The sequence below is a fragment of the Staurois parvus genome, unplaced genomic scaffold (genome assembly GCF_062004578.1).
Source record: "Staurois parvus isolate SC_StPar_1 unplaced genomic scaffold, SC_StPar_1.0 ptg000488l, whole genome shotgun sequence".
NCBI classification, from domain to species: Eukaryota; Metazoa; Chordata; class Amphibia; order Anura; family Ranidae; genus Staurois; species Staurois parvus.
In genome coordinates, this window is record NW_028318284.1 from 11,699 (window position 1) to 36,069 (window position 24,371).

At 39.9% G+C, this 24,371-nt stretch overlaps 1 long non-coding RNA gene across 1 annotated transcript; it reads left to right on the forward strand.

Moving 5' to 3' along the window:
- The first annotated feature begins 6,357 nt into the window (after positions 1-6,357).
- On the forward strand, positions 6,358-12,146 carry LOC149452200 (uncharacterized). Its single transcript, XR_016314905.1, has 2 exons — positions 6,358-6,553; positions 7,093-12,146. It is a non-coding gene; the product is annotated as an uncharacterized LOC149452200 (long non-coding RNA).
- The last annotated feature ends 12,225 nt before the right edge of the window (positions 12,147-24,371 follow it).

Genomic DNA, 24,371 nt, shown 5'->3' on the forward strand with positions numbered 1-24,371 from the left:
GTATGCCTTGGCGAACGTAGTCACACAGGGGAGGAACTTCTGAGTGTAATGAACAGAGAAATCGACAGATGGCTGTCTCCGCGCAAACTGAAAATCGGAACCATGTTGACCGACAACGGAAAGAACATGGTGTCTGCTCTGCTTCAAGGAAGGTTGTGCCATGCGCCATGCATGGCTCACGTGTTCAATCTGGTTGTCAAGCGGTTCCTAAAATCCACCATCCCACTGCAAGACATCCTTAAAATGTCACGTAAACTTTGCATGCATTTCAGCCATTCCTACACCGCAAAGCACACCCTCCTTGAGCTGCAGCGGCAGAACGGAATTCCACAGCATCGCCTGATCTGCGACGTTGCAACAAGGTGGAATTCAACCCTACATATGTTAGACCGCCTTTACGAACAGCGAAAGGCCATCACCGATTTCCTGATGTTACAAGCGGATAAAGGTACTCCCCTGTGTAACTTAGATGTCAGCCATTGGCAGCTCATGCGTGACACCTGCCGCTTGCTCAGGCCCTTTGAGGAGGCCACGCTATTCGTGAGTCGGCAGGACTATGGGATGAACCACGTCATTCCTCTGTTGCACATCCTGGAACAAATGCTGTTAACAATGGCTGGTCAGGGTGCGGTAGACGTGGCGCACAGATCTCAACGCCACATGACCCCTGTGGGGGCAGGACAGGAAGAAGAGGAGGAGGTAGAGGAGGACATTGGTGCTCAGGAATTATTGAGTGAAATGGGTGGTTTTTCCACTCAGCAGACAGGAGTGGAGGAGCAGGAGCATCTGGTAGAGGAGGAGGAGGAGACAGAGGACCCAGACGCACCGTGGCAGTATGCTGTGGAGATGGAGGCAGGGAGTCCCTCGCATTCCTTGACACAAATGGCCCATAGCATGCTCGGTTGCTTGCGTAGCGACAGCCGAATAATAACCATCAGACAGAGGGATGACTTTTGGCTGTCCACCTTGTTGGACCCTCGCTACCGTTCAAAAATGGTGGCCTTTTTCACACCTGCTGAGAGGGAGGCCAAAATAAAGTACTATAAAAACCACCTATGTAGTCAGTTGGTCTCTGCCTTTCTGCGCCAACGTCCATCCTCAGACACTGTGGGCCCTGTGCGCTCGCGTTCCGCTGCCATGGCAGCAGGGGAGGGGTGGGGTGGTAGGAGCAGTGGCAGCTCCACCAGCAGCGGCTGCCTCAGTCTGCAGTCGATGATGAGTAGCTTTCTTCACCAGCGCAGTGAGGAAACTACTAACCAGCCGCAGCCGCAGCAGCATCAGGTGGACCTGGAGCAGGACCTCAAACAACAGGCTCGGGCCTACTTGGACAGCACCCTACCAACCGAGGTAGACAATCCCCTTGACTACTGGGCAACGAAACTTGACCTTTGGCCCCAACTAGCTGAATTTGCCCTTGAAAGGCTGTCATGCCCGGCCAGTAGCGTGGCATCGGAGCGCGTGTTTAGTGCGGCAGGAGGTATTGTAACTCCGCGGAGGACACGACTGTCCACCCAAAGTGTGGAGAGACTCACGTTTGTGAAAATGAATCAGGCGTGGATTAGTCTGGATTTCAAACCACCAGTTCCTGACACAACTGACTAAATCCGCCATGAATCATGCCCCAAACATGTTATTATTTTTAACATAGGCCTCTGTATGGCCTTCAATTTAAGCTGCTTACGCTTCGCCACTCTGCCATGGGCCCCTGTACCGCCTCCTCTTGCTGCTGCCAGGTCCAGAGTGTCTCATGGGTCCCTGTACGGCCTCCCATTGCTGCTGACTTCATCGCCAGACTCTGCCATGTGCCACTTTCAGGTCTCCTTACACTGTTGGTGGGTTCCATTTTGTGATAGGGTGCTGTATGGCCTTCCATTGCTGCTGCCTCCACCGCCACCCTGCGCCATGTGCCTCTGTCGTCTGCTCACGCTGCTGACGGCTTCCCCTTTTTAACCGAGGCCTGTGTTTGGCTTCCGAATACTGCTGCATCCACCGCCACCCTGCGCCATGTGTCTCTGTCGTCTGCTCACGCTGCTGACGGCTTCCGCTTTTTAACCTAGGCCTGTGTATGGCTTCCGAATACTGCTGCCTCCACCGCCACCCTGCGCCATGTGCCTCTGTCGTCTGCTCACGCTGCTGACGGCTTCCGCTTTTTAAACGAGGCCTGTGTTTGGCTTCCGAATACTGCTGCATCCACCGCCACCCTGCGCCATGTGTCTCTGTCGTCTGCTCACGCTGCTGACGGCTTCCGCTTTTTAACCTAGGCCTGTGTATGGCTTCCGAATACTGCTGCCTCCACCGCCACCCTGCGCCATGTGCCACTTTCAGGTCTCCTTACACTGTTGGTGGGTTCCATTTTGTGATAGGGTGCTGTATGGCCTTCCATTGCTGCTGCCTCCACCGCCACCCTGCGCCATGTGCCTCTGTCGTCTGCTCACGCTGCTGACGGCTTCCGCTTTTTAACCGAGGCCTGTGTTTGGCTTCCGAATACTGCTGCATCCACCGCCCGCCCACTGCTGCTGCCAGGCCCGTAATCTGTCATGGGCCCCTGTACCGCCTCCTCATGCTGCTGCCAGGTCCAGAGTGTGTCATGGGTCCCTGTACGGCCTCCCATTGCTGCTGTCTCCATCGCCACACTCTGCCATGTGCCACTTTCAGGTCTCCTCACACTGCTGGTGGGTTCCATTTTGTCATAGGGTGCTGTATGGCCTCCCATTGCTGCTGCCTCCACCGCCACACTGTGGCTCCACACTCTGGTTTTGGCCCCGTGACTGCCCAAATGAGTGAAGTGTGCGGTGATTCTAAGATCGACGGCACTCATCTGCATGTCATACTGACTGACAGTATTATTTCTCTTCCCCAGCAGACTCCAAGGGCATTTAAATTAAAGGTACAGTGTTCTGCACTAATATAAAGGCTCTCTGAAGCCTAGAAACACCCTTTTTATAAGTTAAATTCACAGCGAATATATTCGCCTCGAATCGAATTTATTCTGCGAATTCGGCGAATCAGCCGAATCGAATTTTTGAATAATTCGCTCATCTCTAAACATAACCTTTCCATACAAGCCCACACCATCTAGTGGCCACTTAAGAAACATTTATTAAAGTGTATGTCAGTATCACAGACCTACTAAACAGCTACTTTATTTTCATAGCAGATGCATGCAAACCATTTCTGTTTTGTTAGGGAGTGTCCCAGTAGACCCCAAAAACAGTACTCTGTTATGCAACTGGGGGCAATTCCTGCAGGTGCTAAATCTGCCCTGACCTTTTCTGCCACCTGTGCTTCTCTATTAACCCATTGCTATGATGGGCTTCCTCACTAGGCATTACAGCCCATTCACAGCATTGCACTACAATAATGCATGCCTTTCTGCAACACGTAACACACATTACACAAGTTGGTGCTATTTATTCAGAATAAATGAAAAAGCTACATGCACAATTTTTGGTCTATTGTGTGTTTAGCAGCACTTTCAAATTAAGTAGTTGCTAACCGACTGAAAATGCTAACTGACATAGCTTTCATGCAAATTCTCTGACTTCAGCACTATGAGTCAGGGATCCTGCGCAAACATAAAGAAAAGGGGATCCCATCTAAATTGTTGCATGCTTTTTTTCTGGGTCAAAAGTTTGGAAGTCAAAAGGTAAGCTTGATAGCCAAGCTATATCAGCATGGAGCATGGATGTCACACCACTACCTTAAACTCAATCTTTCCAAAACCGAGCTTGTAATATTTTCCCCCCCCCCCCGATCCCCCACTCACAACTTTACCATTAAAATCAACAGCATAACCATTGGTCCTTTCTCTCATGCCAGGGTGCTAGGTGTAATCCTAGACTCTGACCTCTCCTTTGGGCCCCACATCCAATCACTGGTTAAATCCTGCCAACTTCTGGAACATTTCCAAAATCCGGCCCTTTCTGACCTATGACACTACAAAACAACGTATCCACGCCTTGGTTTTATCCTGCCTTGATTACTGCAACTCCCTCCTCACTGGTCTATCATTACACAGGTTATCCCCCCTTCAGTCTATTATGAATGCTGCTGCTAGACTCATACACCTTACCAACTGATCAGCATCTGCTGCCCCTCTGCCAATCCCTTCACTGGCTTCCACTAACCCAACGTATAAAATTCAAAATACTAACCACAGCTTACAAAGCCATCCACAACACTGCCCCTAGCTATATTGCCAACCTCATCCAGAGATATCGCCCACTCTGCCCCTCCTATGATATCTTCCTCTCTAGTTCCCTCATCATTTCCTCCTACACGCGCCTCCAGGACTTCTCCAGAGCCTCTCCCATCCTCTGGAACTCCCTACCACAGTATGTCCGGTCAGCCCCCACTCTGTCTGCATTTAGGCGATCTTTGAAAACTCACTTATTCAGGGAAGCCTACCCCACCTCCACCTAAGACCTGTACTTGAATCACCTCCACCAGATCATCCCCCACAGCTATCACCTTTTCTATCACCTCCCCCTTCCTTTAGATTGGTAGCTCCACGAGCAGGGCCCTCCTCATCCTTCTGTACTGAAATGTATTGTAATTGTACTGTCTCCCTTATATTGTAAAGCGCTGCGCAAACTGTTGGCGCTATATAAATCCTGTATAGTAATAATAGCCAAGCAGGTAATAATTGATATCGGCCAACCATGTTACTATTATAGTTCACTTGTTCTTTATTTGAGATCACAAAAAGTTATCATACATGTTAACAATGGTTGATGTCACTGCAGGTACAAAAAGATAATACACAAGTCACAGGTTACAGCTTACAAACAAGGAGACATGCAGTGTTAGCATGTGTCAAGCATGCATCAAAAACATTAACCACTTCAAGTCCGGACACTTTCATCCCCTTCCTGTCCAGGGCAATTTTCAGCTTTCACTGCTATCACACTTTGAATGACAATTGCGCAGTCATGCAACACTGTACCCATATGAATTTTTTAGCATTTTTTTGAGACCGATAAAGCTTTATTTTGGTGGTAATTATTCACCACTGGGATTTTTTTTTTTGCTATGTAAATGAAAAAGTCCAAAAATTTTGAGAAAAATGTGTTTTTCTTATAAAATTTTGCAAATAAAATTTCATCATAAATCTTGGCCAAAATGTATTCCGTTCTCTTTTTAGTAAAGAAAAAATAACCCAAATTAGTTTATAACCAAAAATTATAATTTTTAAACATTTTTTTTACATTTTTATTTTATACTATTTGTTTTTTGTTTGTTTTTTCATACTGTCACCCTAGCAGTACAGTGTCACCATGGTGACACTGTACTACTTTTGGGGGGGTAATGAAGATTTTTTTTTTTTTACACTGATTGCTTTTACACCCATAAAGGCTGTAAAAGCAATAATTTCTCCTTCTCTCTGGCTGCATTCTTGCAGCTATTGAGAACTACTGTGTGAGCTGTAATTGGTCACAGCTTGTCACATGGTACAAGGCTGTTGTGAATTGCCTTGTACCTTGTGGCCTCTCTGATCATTCACAGATTTCAAACGTAGCAAGCAATGATATCAGAAGTGACATCTTGCTTACTACTCTGCATGAGGTCCCGTATGACGATCAGGTTTCCACTGTGTCCAGAGGACCCAGAGAGCGCGCACAAGCAGGGGGCGGGGAGGCCATTTATAAACGGCTGCCCGACCCTGCACTGCCACCATCCGGCCGTTTATATACAACGGCTGGATGGGAGGTGGTTAAGATGTGTAATCCTGCAATAAATACCCTGTGCTCAAAGTATGTGTGACATCAGGATTGTAGTCCAAACAGGAGCTTTAAGAGAAAATAACGGGGTAACTAATACGTGAAAAACAGAGAGAACTTGAAGTATGCCTGTTTAGGGAGTGAGTGTAAGTAGTCCGATAGAAAAATTAAGGTTGTTCCGCCAGATGGACAAGAAAGTGGTGAAATGCTTGTGAAAATGATATTTCAGTGTAAAAATGTGTTCAAGCGATCATTTGAGATTTGGATCCTTAACAGTGTTGAGGAAGCTCAGTTGTGCAGAATTCCACAATCTAGTGATATTCATGTTAACGGTTAGCAAGAGATGAGTCACGATAGTTCTGGATAAAGTAGGGCATCCATATTTCTCTTAAAAGGTAAATCACAGTGGAAAATGTAGTGTTTTTTTAAATGTTTTAAAATATGGCCAGTTTTATAATGTCTCAATATTCAATTTCCTCATCTCACTGTACAGCTGAACATGTTAGTCTTTTGATATTGCAGTTTTGTAAATTGTGATTGCGATGAATTATTGAATGCAATCCTGTCATTTATTTAATTAAATTTTGAGCTGTGTATGGTAAACATCCTTCATGGAGTGATATTCTCTCTTAGGGTACTAGCAGACCTTCTCACTATCATGTGTTGTGGGATGACAACTGTTTCACTGCTGATGAACTCCAGCTGCTGACCTACCAGCTGTGCCACACATACGTGCGATGCACTCGATCTGTCTCCATCCCTGCTCCTGCGTATTATGCCCATCTTGTGGCATTCAGAGCTAGGTACCATCTTGTGGACAAAGAGCATGACAGGTTGGTTGCCTGATATGTTTTATTCTTTTTTTGTTGTACTTTTTTTATACTTTACATCTTTTCTATTTACTTTTCAGATACATTGAAATTAAAAACTAGAAAGCTGGACAGTGAAATTTCTTTTCATAGAATATTATTTCATCTTTCCGTTTTACTTATACATACTTATGACATATACAGTGGGTATAGAAAAGAATCACCCACCTTTTAAAATAATCACATTTTGTTGCTGTGCAACCTGAAATGAAGACAGACACAGTTTTTGTTTTATCCAGCTGTGTTTACTCAGTGCACCTTGTAACATCCAAGTGAAAGATAAAACACCAACATGTCAGAAATTTTATTTTTTTTTTAATTCAAAAGGGCTATCCTTTATCTTCTATGAAAAAAGATTTACCAACAATGGTCTAGAGGTTACAAAATTCTTGCCACTGTACCTTGGTAGTCCAATATTTAAAATATTGCCTATTTTTTTTTTTGGGGGGGGGGCTTTAATCTGCAGTGCAGTCGTTTTCTGAACATATTCTTTTATTTTTCAGTGCTGAAGGAAGCCACGTATCTGGTCAAAGCAATGGTCGGGACCCACAAGCCCTTGCCAAGGCAGTACAAATTCACCAGGATACCTTACGTACCATGTACTTCGCATGAGAGCGACTGTAGACCCCAAACATGCACAGGTTTGACTTACTGCAAGGAACCTGAAGGATCTCATGTGGGTTTTCAGGGCCCAGCGGGGTGGTTCCCTTTTACAGACATCTCCCGACCTCCCGTTTCTCCCCAGCATTCTCTTCTGGCTTGCACTGAAGCCCAGGCGCAATGATTGAGGGGCGGGCTAGTCCTGGGAATAGAAGATCATTGAGGAACACAGCACTATTATGCAATATGAAACCAGCCAACTGCTAGATTGTTGTAATGGAGCCTCCACTTGGATGCACTGCTTATGTTTTGTGTTACTTTTACTTTCCAATATTTAACCCTTTTATGCCTTTACCTCAAATTGCTCTGCAGCACTGGCTGTCTTTGCAAAAAAAGAAAAAAATTAAGGAAAAAAAATCATAAAAAGACAAAAGCAAACTATCGGGATGTGTGAGAGTATGTCTGAATATCTGTACATGCAGGGGCTTTGTATGGGCAACAAAGGTATAATACTGTGTATTTGAGATACAGCAGTATGGCCTAACCTGCTGTATTTCTTTGATTGCTTTTAATATAGTACTTATCTTGTAGCAGAAAGTGATTTATGAGAAGACTAATATCTGTTCTATGTAACCTCTGTGCCCCTTTTGGTGGTATTGGAGTGATTTTTAACACTCTAGCTGTACAGGGGTAACAGCCTCTCGTGTGCCCAGGTATTTAGTATCTGTATGCACAAATGTATGTGTGTACATATACACTATGTGTCTGTAAGTGCAAGTGGACATTAGAGCTGAAATATAAGGATGTTGTGCAAAAAATATGGGGTTTTATATTTGTGGCACGGCTGTCTGTATTTTTTTTTTCCTTTCCTTTTTAAAATTAGCTTTTCTTATTTTTAATATGTGCACATCTCTCAGTACTCCCTGCTCATTTTCCTATGTCCACCAATTAACATGATCCATGTTGGTACTGAGAATGTTGTGTGTGCCTAGTTAGGCCATGCAGCTGCCTAAGTAGTCTGATTTTTAAATGAATTTGTTAGGATGGTTGTAACCTGTCACAGCTGAGGCTGCCACTGCCTAACTGCTAGAAGCATTGCAAGCTCTGGGCATGCACAATGAAGATACTGTGATGTGTTCTGCCCAGGGCCCACTTCTGGGAGTTGGGAAGTGACAATTTCTGTTGCCGGATGGGAGTTTTGGCAGTACCTGAGAACTGCCTTGACCGTTCCATTTTATGTAAGTTACTGGGCATTTATTACCTGTATGATGGCAGGTCTCTAACTGGCTTTAGAATAGCCAAAGCTAGCACACGGTTCTCTATAGTGATAGACTATAGACTAGTAAAACTACTCTAAATGCCTCTAATAACATTTTGCAAAGAGCACTGATGTTTAATTTACCCACAGCAACCATATTTTGGCTGTTTAGTGAAAGTAAGGTAAATTGTGCTATCTGGTTGCTGTGGGTTTCTGTATTTTTTTTTTCTATTAATTCTTCGAGTCAGTACACCTGAAGCACTTCAAATTTGGGTAGATACTGGCAAGGTTAATTACCCACTAGCTTTGTTTACCTATTATGATCTCTGGTTGTGAGACAGTCCTTTATTCCCTGGTGTAACCACATGTCTTGTCCATTGCAAGGGTGTTTCACTCATCCTGTTAAGGTTTTATTTGATAGATTACAAGCAACAAAGCAGGACGAGTACTGAAATTCCATAGATGAGAGAGCCAGGTATTTTGGATTAGAAATCTCACTGTTGGGGTATTAGGGGGAAACCAGGCAGTGAGTGATTCAGCTCACCAGTGTCCACATCTTGTTTTGGGTGGACTAATTCTCTAAATTTTAAGTGCACGTTTGCACAACCTATCTTCTCTTGTCCACCCACATTCATCTCTTCCTAGCTAGTCTTAAAAATCATACGGCAGATATTGACACACTGCTCCGCACACTCAAAGGGACAAATTCTACATACAGTCTGTTGTCTTTGGTTCCTGCAAGTGCTAAATCTGCAGAGTATACCACAACAGGGTCCTGTATATGCCGTCTGCTTTGATTGAGCATTGTGTCTGCATGCAAGTTATGATTTTTTTACTTCATGGCTAGCTATAGTAAGGAGGGATGTGGGTTTTGAGTAGAGCAAAAAAAAGTCCACTTGCAATTTAAAAGGAGGCTATACTCTTACATGCATTGTTTTGCTTTCCTTCATGGTCGCAAGAAACAGCTCGTATATCTGTGGCAACTCTTGCATCCCAATCTTTGCTCATGATTCTAGTACCAAAACAGTCTGATCAAATCTATGAATCACATTAGTTTGTATGCTGCAAGTTTCCCCACCTTTGCACTCCAGGGGAGCTAGATGATTTTGCACCCTACTGAATTAAGTAGGAATCTGCTACAGGAAGGTGGGGAAATTAACATTTTTGATCTATGTAATATACTCATTTTCATAAAAGTTATGCTTTTCTAGTACTTTATTTTTTTTATATTTATTAGTCATGACACTAATTTAATTGTTTCAGAACATATTCTGTGCAACCTTTTTTTTAATCTTTAAAAAAAAAATTACTGTGTGTGTCTGTGTAACTGACAGATCTATGTTTTATTTTGCTCTCTTTTTAGTGCAATAAGCATAAATGAATTTAAACCCATTAATGCCAAACACGCCTGCAGATCATTGCTGGCCCCTCTGGCTAGTTTGGGTTTAACTATATGTAAAAGCCTTAATTATGAAAGGAAGGTGTCAAAATAAGGAACTTTAGAACACTGAAACTTTCTTTAAAGGTGTTGTCTACCCAGAAATATTGCAGGAGGATTGTGTTCCCATAAGTGAAATTGTGCAATGATTGGTACTTAATGCTTTATACACCTAACGCAAAGGTTTTATATTTTATTTGGACCAATAGGCTTTCCGTACTGCATTGTGTGCTAAAGTGTTCTAGTATATACAGTAAAGGGCATTGTTTGTATGTTACATCAAGTATGGAACCTGTAGGTTTATTTAATCACATGGTGCAAACAAGATAAACTGAAATTCATATCATTCATTCAGTATGATTAATTGTGCCCTGTTTGGGTACTGCAAGGCTTACAACCTTATTCATTATTCAACAGGGAATATTTTCATGAAACTTTTGCAAAGTGTTTGATCAACAGCCTCATATCTATTAAATCTGCTTTTATTACTTAAATAAGAATAGGCTGACTAGACCCCGACATGGCCATATTTGCCTCTCCCTAGGCATTTAAATCAAATCTAATCACTTGTTTTTCTGTGCCACCTTTCAGTTATATAATTTGCATCATGTCACTTATATGAACCTTCTGGTGATAATGTAGTCATTTTGTTTTTTTCCGGACCAATGATCTAACTAGCAAGACTTCGTTCTATTGAAGTCAAAATATTTAATAATACTCTAGACTGACTTTGTATGATCACCCAACTCTGTTGTGTACTATTCTCAAATGTAAAGTCATTGAGAATGTATAGGTTTTGTTAAATGGACATGGTGTCGTTGGCTTGCATATCTTTTAATGACTTGTCTGCATTGAATATACAGGTTTGGTTTTATGGGCTACATTTGCAGGCACAACAGGTTCCTAAAGAGGTAATGTTTTCAGACAATATTTTGTTCAAAATTATTTTTCCTTTTGATTAAATTAATGGATTTAAAGTAAAAAAATAAGCAATAGATATTTTCTTATTTATGAATTTTCTGTGCTATATTACGACCAAATAAAAAAATGGGGTTTTTTTTTGGTAATTTATTAAATGGTAACGCTGAAGTTTTTTTTGTTTTTGTTTTTTTTGTCCAATGCAACGTACCATAAATAATTTATATAGCTCACCTGTGTTTGACCTCTTTTCTCTCATATGTCCTCTTCTTAACAAGAGCAGCACACAGACATGTACATTTGAAAACTACTTGCTGCTTTTTGGAATTTAATGAGTCTTGGGTGGGCATACGTAATGTTTCCTGCCTCAAAGGAGAAACCCAAGTCTCAAGTTTGAGTTTACTTTTGTATGTCAACACAAGTGACATCCATGAAATGCTTTGTACACATGTATTGGGCGTCCTAAAGCTTGTTTTGCTTGTGCCTGAGAGAACCTGAGAACGCATGCCACTTGGAAGTAAGGGAAATTGGTTATAATTAGTTATAATTCCCACACTTGCCATCTATTCCACTCAAACTTGTTTACTGATGTTTTCTTTTAAGGGTAAGCCTATCCAAAACTGTACACATTTGCTTTGAATCATATACTAGTTTCAAATATCTGTTGGAAGTTTCTGTGGTTAGTCATCTGGTTGTGGCTGAGCTTCAGTTTTTAGAAAGGAGCCTTTGCCATTGGAAACTCCTTTTAGATATACAGTATGTTGCTGATGTATGGGTTTGTCCACTGGCATCCACTCAGTACTAGGGTGTGCAGATTTGGTAGCGTTACCCTTTCAACAGGAACACCTTTCTTAAGGTAATACATTTTTTTTAATATGATTTCAATAAAGGGTGTTTAATGCATACTCTAAAGTTATTGAACATGCAGATTTTGTTTTATGTGTAATTATTGAAATGTAGGTTTCAATATATTTCCCCTTTGTTCATTTTATTGGTATATATTCCTATATATAAATATAGTAACATTTGTTTAACAGCTATGAAGCGTGAAAAAAAAAGATCAGCAATGTGGATTGTACTGTTTTCCTATCATGAACAAGCATGTCAGTCAATGACATCTATGGCTCAAGTGGTGGCATTGCAGATGTATTGGTGTTTCATCTATGCCATATTATGAAATCTCACATTTTTATTTATAGTCAACTGGACAAACTTTATATGTCCTTGTTTGAGCATTCATTTTGTGTTATTTGTGTATTGACATTTTGCACCAGTTTCTTGCTCCTTGGAAAAAAAAAAAAATCAATGCGGTAACCGCAATAAACACAATATGAAACTAGTAACCTCAAGCCTTAAGTTTGTTTTTATAAAATAGACTATAGCCTCTTTTTATGAAGGGTCCATTCTACAATCCACATCTGAAGTATCTGGGGTGGACACATATTTCTTTAATTTATTGCCTTTATTGGATTACCTTCATATTTAAATTTCTATGATGTGTGATTTTTCTACAGATCTTTACGGACAATGGAAACACGTAATAAGAGAAATATGTATGCTGCTGTTGCTGATCTGCTTTTAAAATTAGTTAGGGTGGCTGTCATGATAATCCTATGCTTTTATATTTATTTTGGATCCGCAACTCAAAATATTTACAGATTAGAATCTCTGAGTTCATTTACTGCATGCTTGTGCCAGGTAATTGACTCAAAGTACCGAAGCCATTAATTTGGCATGAGAGCGAGGAAGCTACCATTTTTCAGAAGGAGTTCAGCAGTGGAAGCCTATATATTTTTTTTTATTAAGTTTCTTTTTACAGAGCCCTTTCTCACAAATCTGAGTAATCTGTCTTTGCTGGTGTCACACAGTCTAATGGCTCTAATGGGCCAGTGGTTTAAGATCTTTGTCAAGGTTAGTACCTGGATCCTGGATAGTAGTCTAGACCAGGTGAAGAATTGTTCCTGGTCTCACCCCTCCAAAGACAGAGAAATCGACATAAGTTGGAATTGTTGTTTGAGTGTTGGAGCCATATCCATGTGTTCTATTATTGCATGTTTCTCATGTTTAATGAACCCTACACTGCATTCACCCAAAGCTTTACTCACTACCATTTAGCCTTATCTTGCTCAGCTTGATTGTAATGAAGGTAGTCTTGAATCTCCTGCAGTCATCTCACTTTGATTAGTTTGCAGAATCCAGCAGGATGAGCATGAGCACAGCTTTTTCATAAGACCGAACAGTGTAAGTTACAGGGGGATGACAGTGGAATTTAGTACTAGAGGGAGAAAAAAGTTAGCCATTCATGTTGGGTACCATTTTGGGATCCATCATTTTTAAATCAACCACACCTTATAACACTCCTAAGGCTGGTCTTTCATAATTTGGTATCTCATGTTTAGCCAGGTGTTTACTCAGTTAAACTATGACAGCATTATAGTACAATCAACCTTGACAGCTGCGCTGATGAAATTCAGCTACATGTAATTCAGTACTGAAAAATATGCTTTTCTTAATGTAGAACTACAGAAAAACTTTATTTTTTTGGGGTAGTTCAGTGAGGGCTAGAACCACTTTCAGGTTAGGAAGATTCACTCACTCTAATTGTCCTGATCATCCGTGTCCCCAGGAATTAACGGGAGCGTAAATCCAAAATTTTGAGTTGCCTTCAAAGAGAAAATGGAGGTGAACTATTCTGATAGGAACACTTGTTTCCACGTCAGTGGTCTAAAAAGAGATGTCTCTCACATTGGAAAGATATTCTCTTACTGCCTGTGGACTTTACAAAACAGGAAAATGTAATAAGACACATATGGCACAAAACTGTTATTAATCCTCCCCTACTCTATCCAAAATTTTTAAAAGTTATGGCTTTACATATACTTGAAGGCCTTTTTCACACAGACATCTTGCAAGTGTGGATTTCTGTACGCAAACTGTCTAATGTTCAAGGACCTGCACCCACGACTGTCAGAGTGGGAGCAGTAGCTTTATCTGGGTAGCTGCTGCATCCCCATTGACACAAATTGATCTGTCTGCACAGGGAGTCACAGAACACATGTATGCCCTTGTAAACGAGGCCTAAGTTTCCATGAGAAAATTTGCGCAAGTCTGTACCCTGCTTTCCGTGCATCATGTTGCAATTTTCATAATTTATTAGCTGGTGTGGGTGGTTCTTGTGGCTTAAGTTGTCAGTTGTTGAAAAACTGCTGATATCACAAAAAGTGAGCATATTCCATGCAGGTACATTGGATATGTGCATTGCTAAGCAATTTCCAATCATTTATAGCTGGCCTAAAGAAGCACACATGTGAAAAATAAACATATACAGAGTAATCTATAAAGCTTCATAGTCAATACAAAGTATTTTTAGTTTTCTGAATGAAGTTTGGCCACATGAGAGGTAAGATTTTAACAAGAAACAAGGTATGTAGATGTAACACAATTCTTGTTTTATACACAATAGTATGGTACTGATTGATGCATTGTAACTGTAGAAGAAAAAAACTGCTTTTTGTATTCTCATTTTTTTTCAGCTTTTAAGCACTAGTGTGCCACGGTGGTGAGTTGACAATTGGGCTACAGCAGCAGTGACTTCTGCTGCCTTCTATAACTGTGGTAAGAGCAACTGGACATCAGTGCTGTTGTAGGACAAGACTGTGGCTGATTTTTATTATTTAATGTTGGACTGTGAACAGAGTTCAAGCAGAAAAAATGATCCTATCCATTTAAATCATGTTTTGAGTATCAGAATATCATAACTAAGTACATCGGAATGAATTTATATTCTTACTATGTTCCTGGTATTGCAGAGCAAGAAATAGGAGATGTTTACAATAATGTGAAATACAAAAAGTATTTGAGAGTTGTTCATAATCGTACATGTTCAAATGAATGCATTTACTATGAATGTATCCTTGCAGAGGAGCAGACTAACCTCTGTAGCACTATAAACAGAAGAGCAGCAGTTAGCTGGCCGAGGTCCTGAAAGATAAAGGAAAATAGTAGGTAAACACCTCAATGGTTTTGGTGTACAGAAGAGCTTTTTCCCATTGTCGCTGGGAGCTTTTCATGTGGTCAGTTTACAAACAAGAATGGTGCATGTGTTCTATAAAATGTTCTTTTAAAATAAGTAGGACATACATTTTATATATTGCTTCAAAAGTATGTCAGTTGTGTCTAAGGAAAGGCACACTGTTGTGTTTCCCAGATTCTGAATGCCTCAAATTTTGTTGGAAGCTTTGAAGTTTACAAGTTTTTGTAGGTTGAAGAAAAGAAAGTGTTAAGTGAAAGACTGAACATTTGAACCTATAGTCAGCACACTAAAGGGGTTGTGCCAGTTAGAATATGTAGTTTACCACCTTTTGTCTGACCATTTATTTAAGCATTTTTTCATTCTATAAACTTCATTATGCTAACATGCACCTATAGAGAATGAGACAAGTGTTTCCTACATAATCATGCAATTGTCTGCTCTCTGTCACTCTTCTTTATGGAGGCATTCAGGCCTAAATAAACACTTTTATGTTGTGATGCTGCATGTATATTTTCTGGTCCTTTTTCTGGTTTCCTGGCAATCCACTCAAAATGAAAGCATACTGTCGCCTATTAAAAATAAATAAATAAATGGACATGTGTGCATATTTTTTTTTTTTTTTATTAGCTGCCTGTAAAGCATTGCACCTGTGATCAGCAGATCGCAAGTGCAGTCTCAGGCTTCTGCCGACTGTCAGTGTACCTCATATGGGTAGACAGTTACCAAATGACAGGACCACGTAGAGCAGGGGTGGGCAAACTGCGGCTCTGCAGCTGTTACAGGACTACAAGTTCCATCATGCCTCTGCAAGTCATAGCTGTAACTGTCAGTTTTGTAATGGTGCAATGCCTTATGGGAAATGTAGTTCCACAACAGCTGGAGAGCCACAGTTTGCCCACCCCTGACCTAGAGCATTAATCAACGCCCTGGTAGTTCATGGTTGTAATTCTCCAATTCACAGAATTCTGTGATTGAATAAAGCGGCTGGGTGGGTGGGGCGCCGCACTGCAAACTTTTTTTTTCTCATTGTGACAGCAGGTGTGGGCAGAAGATCCCCCTGCCCGATGTCACATTGGGGGCTCGGGGGGCTGCTCAGTAGCCCTAAATATGGGTGTAACTTATCCTTTAATCAACAGCCTCAAGACAGTTCCCACTAGCAAGTGACGCAGCACGCAAAGACCGCAAAGTTGCAATGGACTGCAAAAGTTTGTTGTTCTAAATAAAGCTGATTAATATTTTTTTTTTTTTTTTTTTAAACAGTACTAAGAAAAAATCATTTCTCAGCTTTGACCAGAATGTCAGCATTTCGTATTTTACTTGTAGAACCTCCTTAAGATCTTCTAAGCACAAAGTGTGTTCTGTTGATGACTTTACAATTTTATTGTAGGGTTCAAGGGATTTGATATTGGTGGCGAGTAGCCAAAATCAACATAATCGCTAATATGTATTGTAAGAGAGATTAGATTTGTTATTTTAAGAGGCAAATGCATAAGTAAAACAAAGAAGACTCTATGTGAGTAAATAGTCCATTACATGGACTATTCCAGATTTAGATCGAGACAAATGTCAAGACTTATCCTGAGGAAAGGGCAATGGATTAATCCTCTGTAGGGGAGAAACACAATAGTCGGGCTGTTATAGACAGCAGCTTAAGAAATAATTTTTTGGGCAGTGCCTCCTCTTTTCCTTTCCAAATAAGCCAGGGCCAAATAGGCTGTGTTTGATGAAGTAATAGTGGAACTGAACTCTGGAAACTGTGCCCAAAAAAGTTAGACTAGGCATTATCTGCAGCTCATCTTTCCCCATTACTGGCTTACCTTGCCCCGTGTCTGTAGATGGAGACAGCCATATTGGTAGAGGCATGTCTTTGTTTTCTCATGTTGGAACCTCCAGCGGGAACCGTGAGCAGCACAGTAGAAAAAAGCCGGTCACACATCGAAATTTGGCAGGTTTAGCAGGGACCATCCAAAATTTAATCCATATATGGACAAGGGTCGTTGTACAGAGGGCGATCTACTAATCAACTTTTGTACAACCACCCTGTCAGATTTTTGCTGCTCAGTCAGCTCTGCTGGAAATAGCTGGCAGTGCTGATCTGTGTATTATGATGGCAGGGAAGTTTCAGAATACAGTAGCTCAGTGGGGAGGATTCTCTGACCCACCTCAAATGTGTGGATGGGGAAATAGAATCTTTTTTTTTTTTTTTCCCGTTCAACTCGATGATTGAACAAAAAATGAATCATCTATGGGCTTCTTTGCTCCAGCTATTGTAGGTCACACTACAGATATATATGGCTGAGACTTGGGTGCATTCACTTGGGTGCATTCACATTCTAAGAATGCATGCTATTTGTCAGAAGGAATTCCAGCAAAAAGGCAGATTTGTCAGGAAACTATTTCGGCACAAGTATTGTGTTTTAGATGCTAAGCCCTTATTTCCATCTTCAGTCATTCCTCCATGATGTGCAAGATGGTAGTGGAGAAAAAATGTTTCACAAGACATACTGGAGCATATTAGATGTTTTTTCTTATGGTTTATGCACTTAAAAACAACATTCTCTTTTTTGTAAGAAGTTTAATAATATAAGCAATTTACAAGCACTTGTTTTGTATCCACTGTAATTTTGTAGTCAGGTCCTATTTTAAATTACCGATCACTTGGTGTGAGGGTCTTCCTGACTGGATGTAGTTTTAAATGAGTGGTAGACCCGTCACACTACAGAATTGTTGGCAAATTTTGCTCTGACAGACCAAAATGTGTTTAGCCAGTTTAAATGGCAAGGTATGAATGATTAACAGATGACAATGTTAGGGGTTATATAGATTAATGTATTGTGTGGTCTCTGCTGCTATATAGAAGCAATTTACAGTGCAGTGACTGTTTTCCAGCGCAAGCTAGAATTCTACAGGTTCAACCCCTGGGATTTTGTGTACAAATACTAGATCACCAGTTCTTGAGCCTAACCCTAACAGTGCTTGTTCTGTAACAGGAAAAAGGCAAATGATGACGTTATGTTTGTGATTAATATACACATGTTCCTGAGAGGAAATCCATAAAAATGTATTGTTGGCAAGGCTTGAATGCAGTTTTCAAACCTATTTCTTGCTTACTAAACTGTATATTACCTGCAGTTTTAAAGGGAAACTTTAGTGTATTTTTTAGGGGGTACACATTTGGAGATATTGTAATTATTACTTGAAAGTAGTTTTTGACTGACATATTTTTGCAGTTCTGCCTGCTTTCTCCTCATTTGACGCACCAATTTGTAAATTCGTAAACTAATATTAATCTATATACAAGGGAATGCAATTAGCATTCTGGTTTAATGACTATGAAGTTCAGTCTGCTCTTGTTATCAGTCAGGTTATGTTCTCTTGCAATAAGCAACATTAATAACCCCTGCCAGTGCCACATACCTCCTCACATTCTCCACCCGAAATGAATAAGAACGTTCTGACCAAGCCAAACGTTTTGTATTTATTGACCTGCCTGATTCTAGGAAGGATTGTGCACTTGGTACACACGTATCTGACCAACCTTGAAGGTCTATGGGTAACCATAGAATTGCATTGGCAAGAGAGGAGTACTGAAGCAAGTCATTGAACCGTACTACTAAGTAGGAAGCGGAGCCTGCATATGTAATATGCAAATATAGCTGTCCCATAAGCATATATTTACAAACTATTGTTATATCCAGTATTCGGTGATTTACATGAAGCTGAGCACATTTACATTTTTATATGTTAAAAAATGTAAACTATAGTTTCCTTTTAATAAAGACTAGAAGTCAAGAATCAGAGCATCCTTCCTTACATTAGTGCCTGCATGCATTCAGATTCTTGCCTGCTCTTTGATACAGTCAGGTTTGTGGCAATATGCTTACCTCTTCTTTTACTCTGCAATAATCTTAAATAGTATTGGGAACAGTAGATAATGTATAAAGTATATGGCAATAAAAGGTTTTCAATATCTGAAGGAAACTGCAGCAAATGATTTCTCATTGTCATTCTACTGGAACTTTGGCAACTAACTGGGCATTTTTATTCACTTAAACATATTGATAGTGATCTATCTATTAAAAAGATATCATTCTAAGATGCAGGCAGAATCCGTTTACATACAGAAGAAATGGTGCGTAACTTTTTTACTAGCTGAGGGTAACAGAGGTATATTTTTTAAAAAGAGATTACAGCTTTTGTGGCAACTTGGAGCACTGTTTTACAACTATTACCAATGTGCCGTGCTTTTTTTAGGCTGTATTAAAGTGTATATTTTTTAGTGTTTAACCCATAATGTTATCTTGATTATACTTCTAGAAGTAGAGTATAAAAAAAATACACGCACATAATTGGGCATTAATGGACTGGTTTGTATTAGGTGCTGTTGCAGAGCTGCACAGTATTAGCGGTTTCAGAAATATGTTTAATATTTACAATACCTGTTTACTTATCTATTCCAAATTTGTAGAATGTACAAAAAACAGTTTGCGTTCTATGCAAGTGTTGTACTACATTGCATGTTTGCTAAAAGTAAAAGTGATATTGCAGTAGTCCCTACTCTCTATCCAGTCTGCTTTGAGCTCATGTCATTTGACAGTTTAGAAAAGGTGGTGCTTTTCAATTGTTAGACAGCAGATTTGTCTGTATAACAATAATGTATAATTCTACAACTAAGATGTAAACCTCTTACAAGTGAAACTTTTTTTCGTATCATCTGCTTTTATTGTTGAGAACGCATGGCCTAATGGGTCTGAAAGAATTGCAAGCCCATAGAAACTAGATTCTTTTGTTTTATTTAAGTATACTTTTGGCAATGAAAGGAAGCATATAGTTTCTTTTGGCAACACAAGCAGTCCATGTTTCATGAACTCTGAGGCACATATCACATTAACTTTCTAGGCAGCACATGTAATGGGCTTTATGCATCCTGTAGGAAATGCAAAAAAAAAAAATATCGATGTTTGTTTGTGTTAGCCCATCATGAGGCCTGCCTGTGTGCCTCAACCCTCTTCCTTCTATATAGCCTTTCTCAACATGTTACACCCATATTTAGGGTGTAACATGTTGAGTATCCACCACCTCACCCCCTGATCTGCCCTCTACTTGTGACAGCAGGCGGGGGACCTTCTCCCTTCACTCGCTGTCACAATTTGAAAACCATGAGGCCTCGTGGGCCTGCACCCACCTGGCTGTGTAATGACTGCAAGTACTGTCAGCCATTGCAGCTGATGGCTTGTAGTTCTCAATGAACTGCAAGGGTACTGGTAAGCAATCTCATAGTCTATTGAGTTTCCTGGACTTAAGTAGCAGCCTACCCTGTAAAGGAGGTACAGACAGACGATGTACTGACAGTCTTCAAGAGCCTGATATTGCACCCACAATCTGCTGATTGCGGATGCTATGTATCACAAGCTCCCAAGAAAAAAAATAATAAATGCACATCTTTTTATCTTTTTTTTTTTTTTTTTTTTTTTTTTTTTTTTTTCTTTTTGTAGGTGAATTTATTCTTTAAGCTTGTCTCATATGTAATGTATTTTAATAAAAACACTGCTTATGAGCTATTGGAGAAAGCATGGAGGTTGCATTACATGCAGATTTACCGTTAATCTGTTCAGTCCACCAAACAAGAAAGGAGATGTGGTTTTTTGAACTGTAGTGAGGTTTTTTTTTGTTTTGTTTTGTTTTTTTTGCACCTCCTTCCCCCTATAGTTTGCTAGCTAAATTTAGCCATGAATGCCCATAGTTGAGCAGAAGAGCAACAACTTAAAAAGTTATCACAAATTAAGTCTGATCCTTCTAACCCTGCTGCCCTAGGCGCTGGCATGCACATGCCATTATTGTAAATACAGTTCTGGCTGTGTCTTACAGGCACAATTTTGCTTTAAAAAACGATTTAAAGAGCACTGCTTTCCAGGTAGGGCCAATGAATCTCAGATTTCAGGTTTACTTGCCCCTAATGCCCTGGCTTGATAGCAGATGCAATAAGCTTGATCCTAACCTTCAGAATTGTGGGAGGAGTATGTTGTGTCATCTGGAAATTTGGGCTTTTCTTGGATTTGTGGGTGAGATTGTAGAGGTGCAGCACACTAAGAACAGGCTTACACAAGCCTGACCATTCCAAATGTATTTGAAGGTTGTTTGGATGGAATGAGGAAGTGTCAGAATCCCTGTCAAGTTTTTATTTCTGTCCATGTATTTTTTTAGATAGATAATAATAGATCCGGTGATGTTCTTACAGAGCAGAAAAAAAAATTAGGTATGTATCAAAACATAAAGGTTTTATTTAGAAAAAAAATGAATTTGCATTTTGGAATGGCGTTAGAGGTACCAGGAAGGTCAATTATAAGCAGATTAACCTTAAGCTTTGAATAAAGAGGCTTGCCAAACGGTAATTTATTTAGCGTGGGACTTGCTTTGCCATATAGTGAACAATCCCTTTAATAAAGTGTTAAGTGCCTATATGTAAGATGGTGCTGTAAAACTGCAAACATTGGATCTCTTTATGTAGCTCATTTAACATGACCTTCATTTAATACTTGACAAAACTGAAGTGTTTTGGATATGCCACTTCTAAACTCAGCTGCATGCATAGGTAGTAATATTTATAAGCCTATGTCAGCCATTTCTATTTTGTAACATAAAATCTGCGATCAGAAACAAAACTTGATTCCATGCAGAGATTACATAATCATAAATGTATAATGACATTATCATAATTTGGTCACAGCATCTTAGTCTTTTGTGAGAACCTACACATGAGTAGCACGCTGGAATATTGTACCATTGCATTTCCTTCAGCAGTGTAAGAGCAATGAGCCTCATTCAGACCCATGGGCTCTTAGCATATAAAGTCCCCTTTTGCCCACGTTTACAACAAGGCAAGAAACCATTAAAAGTAATGCATGATCTGTTCTTAAGCTTTGAAGTACATATTTTGTAAAAGGGTTGGCATGCATTTTTTTACATTTTTCATCAGGTCATCTGTAATGTCTTTTTTTTTTTTTTTTTTTTTTGTGTAGTTAATACACCTGTTTGCTGTACTGTTAGATGATTGTTTTTTCAGCTATCTTAGATATCTCACATATTAATACTGATACATTAAAGTTGCATGCAAACGCTCTAGAAAATACAATCATTCCCACAGTCCTGTTTTTCCGTGTTTTTCTTTATACACTTTATACATCCTCCTGATTTATTTTGAATGTCACTTTGTGTTAATGTTCTCATTGGAAATCTTATGGAATCGAGCTAGAATTTTGTTCCCAACTTCATTTAAATGTCAATGATCCCACTTTTGTGCCATGTCTGTCTGAAAGTAAAATCAGCCTTTGTGTACAGAATAACACCACCTACTGTACTTCAGCTTTGTAACTAAATTATTGTGAACTGAAACTTACATGAATTTTAATTAATTTGACCTATATCTAGTTAGTATAAAATCCAAGTGAAGTAGTCAGTCCCTGTATCCCAATATCCCAATCAGACTGTAGAGTTCTGGAGCCCAAGTCCAGTTTCTGCAAGCTCACGTCCAATAGGATATTAGTAACAGTCCACATCACAGAAAGTTCCAGTATAAAAAACATTTTATTGGTACACAAGTCTAAAAACACAGCCAACAGGAAAAGCTGATCTGTTTCAGCCCAAAAGGGCCTTGGTTGCTAGAGGCTGCTACAGGTGGCACAACATTCCTTAGGTGGTGCTCTAAAGCAGAGCTAGGTTCTCCAATGAACACAGAGAAATGGATTTTACAGGATTCAATTGTCCAAATTAATCACAAGTTCAGGTATTTGGAGAATGTACTACAATTAAAGGATCTGTCTGATAAAATGATGCTACCGTTTGATTCTGCGTGAAATAAAAATCTATAAAGCACCCCCCCCCCATTCTCATGTTTTTATGCGGGTTGATTTTTAAACATATTTAAACTGGATGGACCCTTCAGGATGTCTCCCAAAGAAAAGGAGAAAATATATTTTTGCCCTGGTCTTGTTTGCTTGGTTATATTCATGTGCTAATGTGTTTTAAAAGTTCACTTATCCTTAACAAAAAAAAAAGCGACAAAGAATTTATTTTGTGGACGTAATTGATAATGGAATATAATAGCTGTTAAATTATTATTATTATTTTATGTAATTCGATATGTGATAAAATTGGTAACTAGAGTAGTTTAATTCATATTCATAAAACCATTTTATGACACATTTAACACTGCTAGAGGAGCCACAAGTGAATTTCCAGTTTATTGGTTATACCGAAGTGAAATGTTATTGAACAGCTATTTCTGAAGAACAATATTGGTGGTTTTAATTTAATAAGGTAAAGAAAGTACAGGGTGCAGCAACATAACTTCCTTTTTTCAAAACGCAATAAAACCCATTTTATGAATCAGAATTGTTTTTATTGTCTTTAATAATGTAGGTACATATCTAAAGTTCTGTTTTACACAGTTTTGAAAATCATATCAGGCAGGTGACGCCCCCCATTGTCCATACACTGAATAAGCCGATTTCTGGCGTTTTTCATGGCCCTACCAGCATAGCAGCGGGTATGTTGGCAATTTCTGCGCGGATCTTGGCCTTCAGGTCTTGTAGGGTCCTTGGACGGTTAACATAAACGCGGGGTTTAAAAAAAACCAACAAAAAAAAGTCGCAAGGGGCCAAATCGGGGGAGCGGGCTGGCCACTCCAAACCGCCCCTTATTGAGATGAGGCGCTCCGGGAAGTGTTCCCTTAAAACAGCCATTGATGCTCTTGAAGTGTGAGTCGTTGCTCCGTCCTGTTGGAACCAAATGTCCCCTAAGTCCAATTCATCAAGTCGTGGAAAAACAAATTCCTCCAACATGTTCACATACTGGTCTGAATTCACTTATTCAGTGTATGGACAATGGGGGGCGTCACCTACCTGATATGATTTTCAAAACTGTGTAAAACAGAACTTTAGATATGTACCTACATTGTTAAAGACAATAAAAACAATTCTGATTCATAAAATGGGTTTATTGCGTTTTGAAAAAAGGAAGTTATGTTGCTGCACTCTGTACTATAAACCAGTAATCAGATGATCTTCCATTAGTCTGTCCAAACCTCTAAAATCTGGTTGCTGTGACGTACCATGTCAAACTGTTCTTTTTACAAGTATTAAAGTATAACTAAAGGCAAAACTTTGGGGGGGGGGTTTTCCTGTCTTGGACAGGGTAGAGCTGGATTAGAACTCCTATTAGGTATTTATTGCTATCTGTGCACCAGTTAGAGATATTTGCCTTCTCTATTTGCCCTGTGTCCTATTATTGAAAGCAAAAGAAAAGTATTTGGATTGTCCCTAGGAAAGTAATAGAGGGGAAATCATCCAATGGGGATTTCCTCTCCTTTCCTGTTTTGGCTATAGATAGGACGTGAAGGTAAATCTCCCCAATGGAACACAGATGGTAAAAAAACTGATAGGGGTTATAACCACCCTCCCTTACTGTATCCAAAATGAATGAAAAAAATGCCTATAGGGTCTACTTAAAATAAATAAAAACCTATGTCTTAGAGCTG